The sequence below is a fragment of the Vicugna pacos genome, unplaced genomic scaffold, assembly GCF_048564905.1.
Source record: "Vicugna pacos unplaced genomic scaffold, VicPac4 scaffold_19, whole genome shotgun sequence".
Classification (NCBI taxonomy): domain Eukaryota; kingdom Metazoa; phylum Chordata; class Mammalia; order Artiodactyla; family Camelidae; genus Vicugna; species Vicugna pacos.
Window position 1 is genome coordinate 54,669,523 of NW_027328740.1, and position 12,896 is coordinate 54,682,418.

Consider the following 12,896-nt stretch of genomic DNA (forward strand, 5'->3'; position numbering starts at 1 on the left):
ATTGAGGGCTTTGTTTGATTAGTTATTATATCATAGTTTGGCTGAATCTGTACAGATAAAAAACATAATAGTGTATCTCATCACTCCTCAATACAATTACACTGCACCAGATTTTCTTACTTATTTTTGTACTTCTGTCCTCAGATTAGTAGCTTCCCTCACATTTTCAGCCTGACTCTTACATTGCCTGACAGTTCTGGCATGACTGATTGTAAAATACAACACACAACACGGTCTACACAATGCTTGATAAGAAAAAATACATTTATATAATCACAACCTTGCAAACACATGATCATCACAAAGAAAATGTAGCTAGTACTCTATAATTTGCAATCCCGACTATCATACATTTCAAATTAGGTCTCTTGTTTTCTCTTGAATATTTCCAGTGCAAGAAAATTAACTTTATATATCAATCAAATTCATTATGAAACCATTTTATTTTTGAAATACTTAATATTATTGAATCAAATGCTATTTTATATATAATGACATTTTAAAATAATTTTCTTATTGTTTCCTTTGGTTATTAAGATTACTGAGACTATACATATACATATACATATATATATATATGTATATACATATGTATCTATAAACATAGCATTACAAACACCTCGAGATCTTTATAAATTATGTGACTGATATGACACAAATTATAGAACACTAGCCACACTTTATTTATGGATGATCATACATCTGAAAATAAGCTACAATAATAGAAGTTTATAACACAATGAGGATAAAAAGTAAAATAATTTATGTCATCAAGACTAATAAACCTTAAAAATATAGGGAACATGCAACATATTTTCTGAAACTGAAGTACAGAAAGGTAGAATATGTTATGAAGAAAAAAGTGTATTATATTATTTTATTTAAAGTTGGGTTATATCAGTTAAATATAAGAAAGCACACAAGGCATTCTGGAAATAATCACTGTGCTTGCCTCTAGTTAGTGGACTTAGAAAATACCCATTTCTGCAGCAAGAAGCTGCTTTCTTTTTTTTTTAACATTTTTTATTGATTTATAAACTTTTTAAAATCTTGTGTCAAGTTCCAGTGTTCAGCACAATTTTTCAGTCATTCATGGACATATACACACTCATTGTCACATTTTTTTCTCTGGGAGTTATCATAAAATTTTGTGTATATCTCCCTGTGCCACACAGTGTAATCTTGTTTATCTATTCTATTTTTTTATCTATTCTACAATTTTGAAATCCCAGTCTATCCCTTCCCACCCTCCACCCCCTTGGCAACAGCAAGTCTGTATTCTCTTGTCTATGAGTCTATTTCTGTCCTGTATTTATGCTTTGTTTTTGTTTGTTTGTTAGTTTTTGTTTATTAGATTCCACATATGAGCAATCTCACATGGTATTTTTCTTTCTCTTTCTGGCTTACTTCACTTAGAATGACATTCTCCAGGAGCATCCATGTTGCTGCAAGTGGCATTATGTTGTCGGTTTTTATGGCTGAGTAGTATTCCATTGTATAAATATACCACTACTTCTTTATCCAGTCACCTGTTGATGGACATTTAGGCTGTTTCCATGTTTTGGCTATTGTAAACAGTGCTGCTATGAACATTGGGGTGCAGGTGTCATCCTGAAGTAGGGTTCTTCTGGATACAAGCCCAGGAGTGGGATTCCTGGGTCATAAGGTAAGTCTATTCCTAGTCTTTTGAGGAATCACCACACTGTTTTCCATAGTGGCTGCACCAAACTGCATTCCCACCAGCAGTGTAGTAGGGTTCCCCTTTCTCCACAGCCTCTCCAGCATTTGTCATTTGTGGATTTTTGAATGACGGCCATTCTGACTGGTGTGAGGTGATACCTCATTGTAGTTTTGATTTGCATTTCTCTGATAATTAGTAATAGTGAGCATTTTTTCATGTGCTTTTTAATCATTTGTATGTCTTCCTTGGAGAACTGCTTGTTTAGGTCTTCTGCCACTTTTGGATTGGGTTGTTTCTTTTTTTCTTATTGAGTCATATGGGCTGCTTATATATTTCGGAGATCAAGCCTTTGTCGGTTTCACTTGCAAAAATTTTCTCCCATTCCGTAGGTTTTCTTCTTGTTATACTTCTGGTTTCCTTTGCTGTGCAAAAGCTTGTAAGTTTCATTATGTCCCATTTGTTTATTCTTGCTTTTATTTCTTCTAGGAGAAAATTTTTGAAATGTATGTCAGATAATGTTTTGCCTATGTTTTCCTCTAGGAGGTTTATTGTATCTTGTCTTATGTTTAAGTCTTTAATCCATTTTGAGTTGATTTTTGTATATGGTGTTAGGGTGTGTTCTAGCTTCATTGTTTTACATGCTGCTGTCCAGTTTTCCCAAAACCATTTGCTGAAAAGACTGTCTTTATTCCATTGTATATTCTTGCCTCCTTTGTCAAAGATGAGTTGACCAAAAGTTTGTGGATTCATTTCTGGGCTCTCTATTCTGTCCATTGGTCTATGTGTCTGTTTTGGTACCAATACCATGCTGTCTTGATGACTGCAGCTCTATAGTATTGTCTGAAGTCTGGGAGAGTTATTCCTCCAACCTCTTTCTTTCTCTTCAGTAATGCTTTGGCAATTCTAGGTCTTTGATTGTTCCATATAAATTTTATTATGATTTGTTCTAGTTCTGTGAAATATGTCCTGGGTAATTGGATAGGGATTGCATTAAATCTGTAGATTGCCTTGGGAAGTGTGACCATTTAAAAAATATTGATTCTTCCAAACAAACAATCAAAAAGCACATGAGAAAATGCTCAATATCACTAATTATCAGAGAAATGCAAATCAAAACTACAGTGAGGTATCACCTCACATCAGACAGAATGGCCGTCATTCAAAAATCCACAAATGACAAATGCTGGAGAGGCTGTGGAGAAAGGGGAACCCTACTACACTGCTGGTGGGAATGCAGTTTGGTGCAGCCACTATGGAAAACAGTGTGGTGATTCCTCAAAAGACTAGGAATAGACTTTCCTTATGACCCAGGAATCCCACTCCTGGGCTTGTATCCAGAAGGAACCCTACTTCAGGATGACACCTGCACCCCAATGTTCATAGCAGCACTGTTTACAATAGCCAAAACATGGAAACAGCCTAAATGTCCATCAACAGGTGACTGGATAAAGAAGTAGTGGTATATTTATACAATGGAATACTCAGCCATAAAAACCGACAACATAATGCCACTTGCAGCAACATGGATGCTCCTGGAGAATGTCATTCTAAGTGAAGTAAGCCAGAAAGAGAAAGAAAAATACCATGTGAGATTGCTCATATGTGGAATCTAAAAAACAAAAACAAAGCATAAATACAGGACAGAAATAGACTCATAGACAAGAGAATACAGACTTGTGGTTACCAGAGGGGTGGAGGGTGGGAAGGGATAGACTGGGATTTCAAAATTGTAGAATAGATAAACAAGATTACACTGTGTAGCACAGGGAAATATACACAAAATGTTATGATAACTCCCAGAGAAAAAAATGTGACAATGAGTGTGTATATGTCCATGAATGACTGAAAAATTGTGCTGAACACTGGAATTTGACACTACATTGTAAAATGATTATAAATCAATAAAAATGTTAAAAAAGATGTCAAAACCTTTACTCATTAGGAAATGTAAATATAAGCCATAATGTGATACTACTTTGTACCTACCAGGATGTCTAGAATAAAAAAAATACAATCATAAATGTTGGTGAATTTGTAAAGAAAGTGGAGTTCTTATATATTGCTGGGGGTAATGTAAAATGATGCAGTCAATTTGGAAAAAGTTTTGGCAGCTCCTCAAATGGATAAAAATATAATGACCAATGACCCTGCAAGTCCACTTTCAAATATTTACCCAAGAGAAAGGAAAGTATATATTCACAAAAATATCTGCACATCAATGTTCATAGCAACATTGTTCATAATAGCCAAAATGGAGAAACAATCCATACATCAATCAACTAATGAACAGATAAATGCCATATCCATACAATGAAATCTTACTTGTGATAAAAAGGAAAGAAGTACTGATTCTTAACACAACAGGGATGAAACTTTAGGAACATTATGCCAAGTGGAAAAAGTAGGTGATTCCATTTACACGAAATGTCCAGAAAAGAAAATCTATATAGATTGTTTGTTTAGGGTTGCTGGTGATGGTGGTGTAAAGGAATAATGAGTGACTGCTAATGGGTAGGGACTTTCTTTTGGTGATGACAATAATGTTGCAAAATTAAATAATGTTGATGTATACTAAAACACCATTAAATATTATAATTTAAATGAGTGAATTACATAGTATTTAAATTATATACCAATAAAGCTGTTAAAAATAAACAAATGCTTAATCTAGTGATCATTTCTACAGAATAGAAGACCATATAGAAGCTATCATAAAAATTTCCTTCCCACAAATTGATTCTATTACAATCAATACATAACAGTGACTTTTAATTCCTAATTGGCATGATTAAGATTTCAAATAATCATTGTTATGTTATATAATTTAATTTATACAATTCATACAGAAAGATTCAGAAATTTTATTATTGGGAAACAAATAGCATGTAGCAAGAGAAAAGGCCACTTGTTTCTAATCTGGAAACAGTGGCCTGTGAGCAACTCCATGGACATCCACTTCAGCAGCCAAGTGCAGAACACAGTGGTGCCCAGTGTGGACAAATGTCCTACATGCTGCTGGAGTCCCATTGACTGAGGTACCTCAGGGTGTAAAAACCTGAGATCTTGGACCTTCCACTTCTATGAGCCTTTGGGCTGAGAGAGTCATTCCCTTACCCATGTTCCAAAATAATAATGTCCATTTGACTGGAGAATACACAATAAATTCACCTAAGACAAGATCCTCAAAAGATTGATGTTTGCTTTTCAAAATTAGGTGGCACAACCTTCATTATCTCCAGACCAATAAATGACTCAAAGATCAGCATAATGCAAAGGAAGCTCTGAATGTGAAAGGAAATAACCTGCATCCCAAAAGTATTTGCAGGACTTCACAAATATGAACTTGTGTGAGCTGGGAGAATATTTTGGAGGAATGAACCTTGAAAGTGTTAGATCTGAGTGCTAGGAAGAGCTTAATTCTGATAAGGACACTCTGAGTTTTGAGTGAGAACTTGGGGTTCAGCACTTCGGCAATAGCCTTTGGCAGGCGTATCCTTGGAGTCTGGACAAGCTTATGTGTTATAGCAAATTCCTGGAGGTAGATGATTTTCCTGGGAGAGAGGAGAGACTGACAAGGAATCAATCTGCCTGAGGAACTATGTGTTGGGAAAAGGGGAATACTCAAAATTTCTTGAGAAATATTGGATATAATATCTGATCCATCACTGTTACAAGAAGACCTAAAATACTATTACAATCTTCCAATTAAAGTAAAAGCTTATAAAGGCCACATTATAAATTAAGTTTTGGTGCAAGCCTGCCTCAGAGAAGGTTTGATGTGTCATTGAATATATCCTGTAATTATTTCCCTATTCTTCAAATATATCACTGGAATATTTGGATACTTAACACCTGGACAAAATTTCATGTTGATTACTTTCCAATAAGTGTCCCTATATCACAGATAAAATAGAAAATCAGAAGCAAATCATATTTTAAAAGTTATTTCAAAGATAAAAGCAAACATAAAATATATGAAGGATTCAAATTTCCCATAATAATGTTATTTAATTAATTGGTCTGATTCATGCAAAAAAAAAAGATGGATTATAGCATGTAACTATGCACTACTATAATCTCACTTAGGAAGGATCCCCAATGGAAACTTCAATGCAAGATATATTAACTTTACTATATTAAGTTTCAGAGTCTCTAGCAATTGGTCTGTAGTCCTTCTTCAAGCCCACACTGGCTGTTGCCCTCCAATGTCAACAGATCTGCACAGGAATCTGGACTAACCATCCATGGAGACTCTCAACTCCAGACCCCACTGAGGGCTAGTAAGGCAAGAAAACCAGTACCCAATCAGTGTGCCATGCATAAACAAGAACACTGAGATGATGCCCTTACCGCTCCCAAAAGGGGACAGAAAGAGCAGATCCCATCCACTATCCTTGAAGGCAGAAAGTCCAAACAGATAAAAGAATGAGAGAGCCAGGGGAGTCCTGAGCTGGCACTCCAGTTGTCCCCTCAGGAGCACTGCCTAACATTGGACATAGGGAAAAGCCTGTCAAATTTAGTCAACATGAGTGCCACTTAGCCAGTTCTGAGCACCAGATCTGGCAAAGTCAGTCACAAGAGTTGTAAAATCATAGGGGTATTAGGGAAGGCCCAAGAACAGGCATTCATAGAGCCATTAGAACATAAGTTGGATGAACACTTGCCTACCCACCCACTCCTTCTTGCATGCCCCAGAATGCCCTATACCCCTGCTAGGAAGAGATGTCTTATATAAATTGGGGGCTACTATCCTCCTAATAAGAAACAAACTGGAGACTGGCATACCCTTTGATGAAGGGCACAAGATGATAATGTTAATGATTGAGGAAAAACTTCCTTGGAGTAAACCTCAAGGTTTGGGCCCAGAGATGGGTGGACTGAGCTGTGGGAGCCAGTCCGGTGATAGCATGCCTAAAACTGGACATACATGGCCCAATAGAAAACAGTACCCTCTCCATTCGGAAGACTTTGTGGGGCATTGTCCCTGTGATGCAAGACCTAATTGGCCAGGACCTTAATAGATAATGACAATCAGTGTATAATACCACCACTGTCCCCATAAAGAAACCCAATGGGGAATACTGACTGGGACAAGACCTCAGGACAGTCACTGAATCCACTGAGTATATACATCCAGTAGTCCCTAATCCCTATACCCTGCTGGCCTCTCTACAGTCCACATGGACCTGTATTCTGTATTAGATTTAAAAGATGCCTCCTTCTGTATTCTGTTAGCCTCAGAGTCACAAGAAATGTTTGTTTTAGAGTGTCAGAACCTGAACATGCACAAAAATAACACTGCTGGACAGTTCTACCCCAAGGGTGCAAAAATTTCCCCACAATTTTAGGGCAAACTTTAGCTAAAGACCTAAAATATCTACATGTAGATTAGGGAACCCCTCTCCGGTATGTAGATGACATTCTGATCCCAAGTCCAATATAACTGGTTAGCTGAGATCATGGTAAACCTTGGCATGAAAAACATAATCAGTCAGATAATTGAGACATGCCCTACCTGCACAATACACAACCCCAGCACCAGACCCCCAAGAGTCCTCCACAGATAAGGCCCATTCAGGCCAGGAGGACACATCGTGGAGAAGATTGTCAGATTGACTTTACTGCCATTCTAGTATTGAGCAATGTCAGGTATCTCTTGGTGTCTTGGTGCTAATAGACTTCATTTTCTGGATGGATAGAAGCATCGCCCTCCAAAAAAAATAAAATAAAATAACCGAAATGACAGCTGAAGTCGCTCAGGTGTTACTATAAGAAATAATCCTCAGGCTTGGGCTCCTGGGATCCATACAAAGTGATAATGGTCCAGCATGTGTGCCTCAAGTGATGAAGGGATAACCAGTGCCCTGGGCATAAACTAGACCTTGCTCTCAGCCTAGAGATGCCATTCACCCTGGAAAATAGAGAGATCCAATCAGGCCTTGAAACTAGCCTTAGCCAAGCTACGTCAGCAAAACCAAGGAAATTGGATTTTGTCTTCCAATTGCCTGACTGTGCGTGTGGTTAGCCTCAAGGAATAAGTTAAAATTAAAGGCATTTGAAATCATATATAGTAGACCCATTCCCCAAGCCTGGAAAGAAGAGACACCTTAAGCCCTTTGAAATGACACAACTCAAGTTTGCTCTCCAGGCAGGAGAAACCAGAAAAGCCCTCACAGGATATGATGAGCAAGTGCTGCGCAAATAACCTGGCCCTGCACCCCCTCCAGCTGGAAGGCTGGGGGCACCTAAACACCTGGAAACAAGCCTGCAAAATCAGCTCACTCTTAAGTGGAACAAACTCCACTAGGGCATCCTAGCGACCCATTCTGCCCGAAGCTGCAAGGGGTCACTGCATGAGGACATCACTGGAGTAAGGATGGCCCCTGAGCACCAACCTCCTGAGAAACAACCTGGGGCAACAGACCCCGTGACTACGCGTGTGACCCTCTCTCTCACAGGAAGCTTCTCTTCTAAAAAACAACAAAAGTGCGACCAGGGAGGGTCAGACCCCGGCAGTGAGCCACAACGTCAGGGCACACTCGCCTACGGGCAGAAGGCCTAGACGCTTTCACTTCCCCGTGTATCTGAAAGAGCCCGGTGTCCTTTGCCTCCTGAAGCTTAGACAAACACGGGCTGCTCAGTTAACATGAACAATTAGGCTGAAGTCTGGTGATGACCAACCATATCATAGGCAGCTGGGGGGAGTTCCCCTCCACGGCATGGGGTCATGATGATGCCCCAAATCACCAGAAAGCAGTCACAGGAGATGAACATGTGCCCTACCCCAACCCTAACACCCCACAAGAATGAGGAGCAAGACAAAGGAGAGATCTGTCATCGGCAAAGCCCAGTAATGGCCCATTAACGATTCCTGGGAAGCAGAAATAGAATCTGGGTAATAAAATAAAATCTAACCTCTTTCTTATCCTTTGTGCCATGTCTGGTTTCACTTGCTCCTGCGGTGTTGCATGCAGAGGTCTCCACCCGGCATCTCAGAGCAGGGCTCCTGGTGTGAAACTGCTGCCTCGGCTCCTCAGCCCGGCGTGCAGCGCCCAGGAGCGCTGAGCATGATGCTGCAATTCAAGATGGCGGCCGCGGGCCGTGTGCAGAGACGCTGCACCGGGCACTGCGGTCTGGAGCCCTGAACTGCGGCAGCTGCAGAGGCCCTGAAATGGCTCCGCCCCCTGCCCGCCCCGCCGATGAGAACCCCGCCCTCAGCCTGTCTGTCCTGCAGCACTTACACGCTAGAATACCCAAATACTCCTCTGTTCTTTGAGCAAAGACTAAAGCTTTACTTTGCTTCTTAACTGAACCCAGTCTCAGTCTAGTGCCTTGAACAGCAGGAGCAGGAGGACACTCAGAGCCTGATTCAAAGTTTTGGTAGCAATATCACATTTAACATTTTAACCACATGAGTAGAATGTGGTAAAGTTGTTGTGCAAATCCTGAAGCTTACCTTGAGAAGCCTGGAAGACTTAGCTTTTGTAAAACAACCACTGTCCTGAAACAACCCTGGGCTTATGCAGCTCAATACATGCTGCTGGAGAACAGAGAGAGAACTCAGGTACCTAAGCTAATCGCCAGTCAATGAGGCTGTCTTGGAGGCATCTGCTCCATCCAAACTATCAGAGTGTGGCCAGGTAAAACCAATAGAAGAACCACCCAGCTGAATCCAACCCAAACTGCAGAATCATAATCGAATAAAGGGTTTTTACTTTAAGCTTTTAAGTTTTGGTTTCATAATTTGAAACTACTAATTTTTGGATTAAATTCTGTGATTTTAAGCCACTAATGTTTTGGCTTAGTGATGTTTGCCAACACATAGCAATAGATACCTTACATACACAAGGCAGAAAGTGGAAGATAAACACGAAAGTTTCATGGGACATACATAGAGTTCTGAGGAGTCCTGTGGCCTGAGAGATACAGTCTTCCTCCATAAAAAAGAAATGTGTTCCATTGTAATTGACTATTCTTCAATAAATAAAATTTTAATTTAATTTAATTTAAATTTAAGCAAATGTATTCTATTCAATCTCTTACCCCTAGGAAAGAGACACAGAATTTCATGGGTGTTTAAATTTGGAGATAACAGAGCCTGTATGTGGGGGTGCTACAATAAATCATGGAGGATTGATGTGTGGGGACTGGATACAATTTTCAGCAGGATTTGCTGGCATGGACCAAGCAAGAGAGAGTTGAGTCAATTTTGGATGAAGAAAATTATCACTTGCAAAGTTAAGAAATGGAAAGCTAATAGCTGAGTGTGAGAAAGATGAAGCTGGAGTGGTTGGAGGAGTAAGATGATGACTATCAGTTACAGCTCTGAGAACAGCTGCCACTGTGGGGAACACAGCTTGATTTTGTCACCCCAAGTAAGTCCCCTGAAGTAATTAGAAATGAACACCTTACTTTTTTTGTTTTCTTTTTTTTTAAATTGAGCTATAATCAGTTTGCAATGTTGTGTCAATTTCTGGTGCACAGCATAATTTCTCAGTCATATACATATATTCATTTTCATATTCTTTTTCCCTGTGAGCTATCACAAGATCTTGTATATGTTTCCTGTGCTACACAGTATAAACTTGTTTATCTATTCTATATATACCTGTCAATATCTACCAATCTTGAACTCCCAGTCTTTCTCTTCCCACCTCCCCCCCAGCAACTACAAGTTTGTATTCTATGTCTGTGAGTCTGTTTCTGTTTGATCACCTTCTTGAAGAAGTTTGTCTTGTACTTCTGATCTCTCTCCTTTCATAGAAAAAGGTGATGTATTTTACTCTCCCACAAGATCCTGTATCATTAGAAAATATAAACAGATATACATGGTACAAGGGTGAACTGTACTGGACTTCACCTTTGCATCACCCATTTTCCTGGACTTGCCTTGCTTGTAGACAGAGATGCCCTAGCAGTGGCCTTCACTTCACCCATGACATTGAGAGACCACAGATAAAAAGACCTTTGGAAACTATTCTCCATCTTCATGTCTCTTATTGTCATGACCCAACAGGACCTGGGCTCACACCTATGTGGACACTTCTGGAATCCTCCCCAGAGATTCCTTGTTGCTTCTGAGGTGGTAGCTACTGCATGACATGATCAGAGCCTAAATATGCTCAGTGTTTTCCCATAAAACTCCCTCCTGCTCTGAATGCCCCTGGCACTCTTTGGACTCTGTCCTTTCCTACAACTGCAGGAAATGTCCAGTGACATGGCCAGAGACTGCAGAGAAATTGGCCCACTGTGTGGTGAGCTTTGGCCAGTGGGAAAGGGGTGTTAATGAATATATTGTTGCCTTTCCTAGCTATTTACAAATTGGAAAATAAACTTATAGCCTCTATTAAAAGGTCCAGTGAGATCAAGAAATCAACTGTAGTAGGCAGCTCATAAGTGCCCTCAGAAAGTATGAAACAGTAAGATTATTTTGCTTTTTGGACATTGTACTAAAAAGGAAGAAGGAGGAGAGATGAAAGTAGGAAGTAGAAAGAAAGTAAAGCAAGAATGAGGGGAAAGGAAAGGGTAGAATTAGGAAAGGAATAAGAAAAAATATTAATAGTCAAAAGTCAACCTTAATGGTTTGAAATAAAAAAGTAAAAGAATGATATTCTGCACTATGATTCATTCCAGGTATTGGTTGAAAGTGAATTTTTTCCCATCAGTTTCTCAAGAAATCTGCAGAAATTCAATTAAAAATAAAAACAGTGAACCCCAATATTACTGTTGAATCTACTATTTTCCAATCAAAAGGAATTTCAAAAGAGTAGGAAAATACAAAATCAAAAAATACCTTCAAAAAGATTTTTAATTTATATGTTATATTAAATATAAAGTAATTTATATTAAATACATGTAAATGTATATGCACATTATTCCAATAAACAAGAAAAACAAGCATAAGACAATTACATATCTCTGTTTGCTGCAATGATTTGGATTAGTGCTATGGTTCTAAATTCAAAGATTAGTTGGTTTTGAAATATAGCAAGTTAAAGTTTTTAATTTTTTTTTAACAAGTTGAAAAGACATCTAGAAATTAAAACTCATTTTTAATTCTCTGAAGTGGCCCTGATTATGGAGGGAGACTTTGGGGGAAAGTCTTTCCCCAGGATCCTTGATATTTTGTAACATTCTCTTTAAAATGACCTCATAAGAAGAAGAGAAAACAGTATTTGTTGCCAAAGGCACTGTGAAATGGCAGATTTCACTTGGTGAGAGACATACCAGGAACAAGATATGACTTCTACTAACTTTTGAGTTTTTAGGGGCAATGACTCTCTGAAATTAATTATTTACAAAGAGATTCTTAAGGCATCACTCTTAACTTTATTTTGGACAGTTGCACACAAATTATCTCAGGAGAGGTAGGAAAAGAAAGCAAAACTAGGGTTGTGGACAATACTGGTGAGTTTTTATTCTTCTAAAACTAATATTAAAATTTTGTGGAAAGGGTAATTTAATGAAATTTATATATTTTGAGTGCTTGTAACATAATTGCAAGATACTAAGAAATAAGGAGAGAATAAAATGTTTAAGTTGATGAAGTGCATTGATACAAGATGATGAGATAGGACACAGGATTATGAGTAAGAAAATGCCAATAATTTTAAAAGAAAGTGATATGTTACCATGTTTGAAATGCTCAGGAAATGGAGGAAGAAATTCTTTGAGAAACATCTTAATTCAGGAGAAAGAAGTGTTCCTCTTGAATCTTAGTGTATAGACATTGGAGAAGCAATTGCCAGGCTTGTGTTTAAATGCTCAGTTTCTCCTGGATGCGAACCTGGTAACATAATTCACCATTGTCAAAAACTGCTATGTCTTGAGCGCTCTTAAATTGAAGGGTTCTCTCAGTGGAGAATAGTTTTGTTTTTTGGTTTTGATCCAAAGCCAAAGGAGGATGAGTATATAAAAGCAGGGAGCTGTATTTGAGTGTGAATTTGAATTATTGTTATTGCCACTGCTATTAGCACCATTATTATTATTGTTGTTAGAAGAGGCAGATAGCTAGATATGAGCAGAGAAAGGGGAACACAGACCAAAAGGCAGAAATTGGACAGAAAAAAGGGCCACAGGCCAAATGCTGGAAACCACACATCATGTAAGGACCAGGGGTCCCTGGGCAGAGAAAGAAAAACAGGAACCTCTAGGTTAATAAGTGGTCACAACTTTGAGGGTGATAAGTGGCCCAGAGGCCAATGAAGAAAGGTAG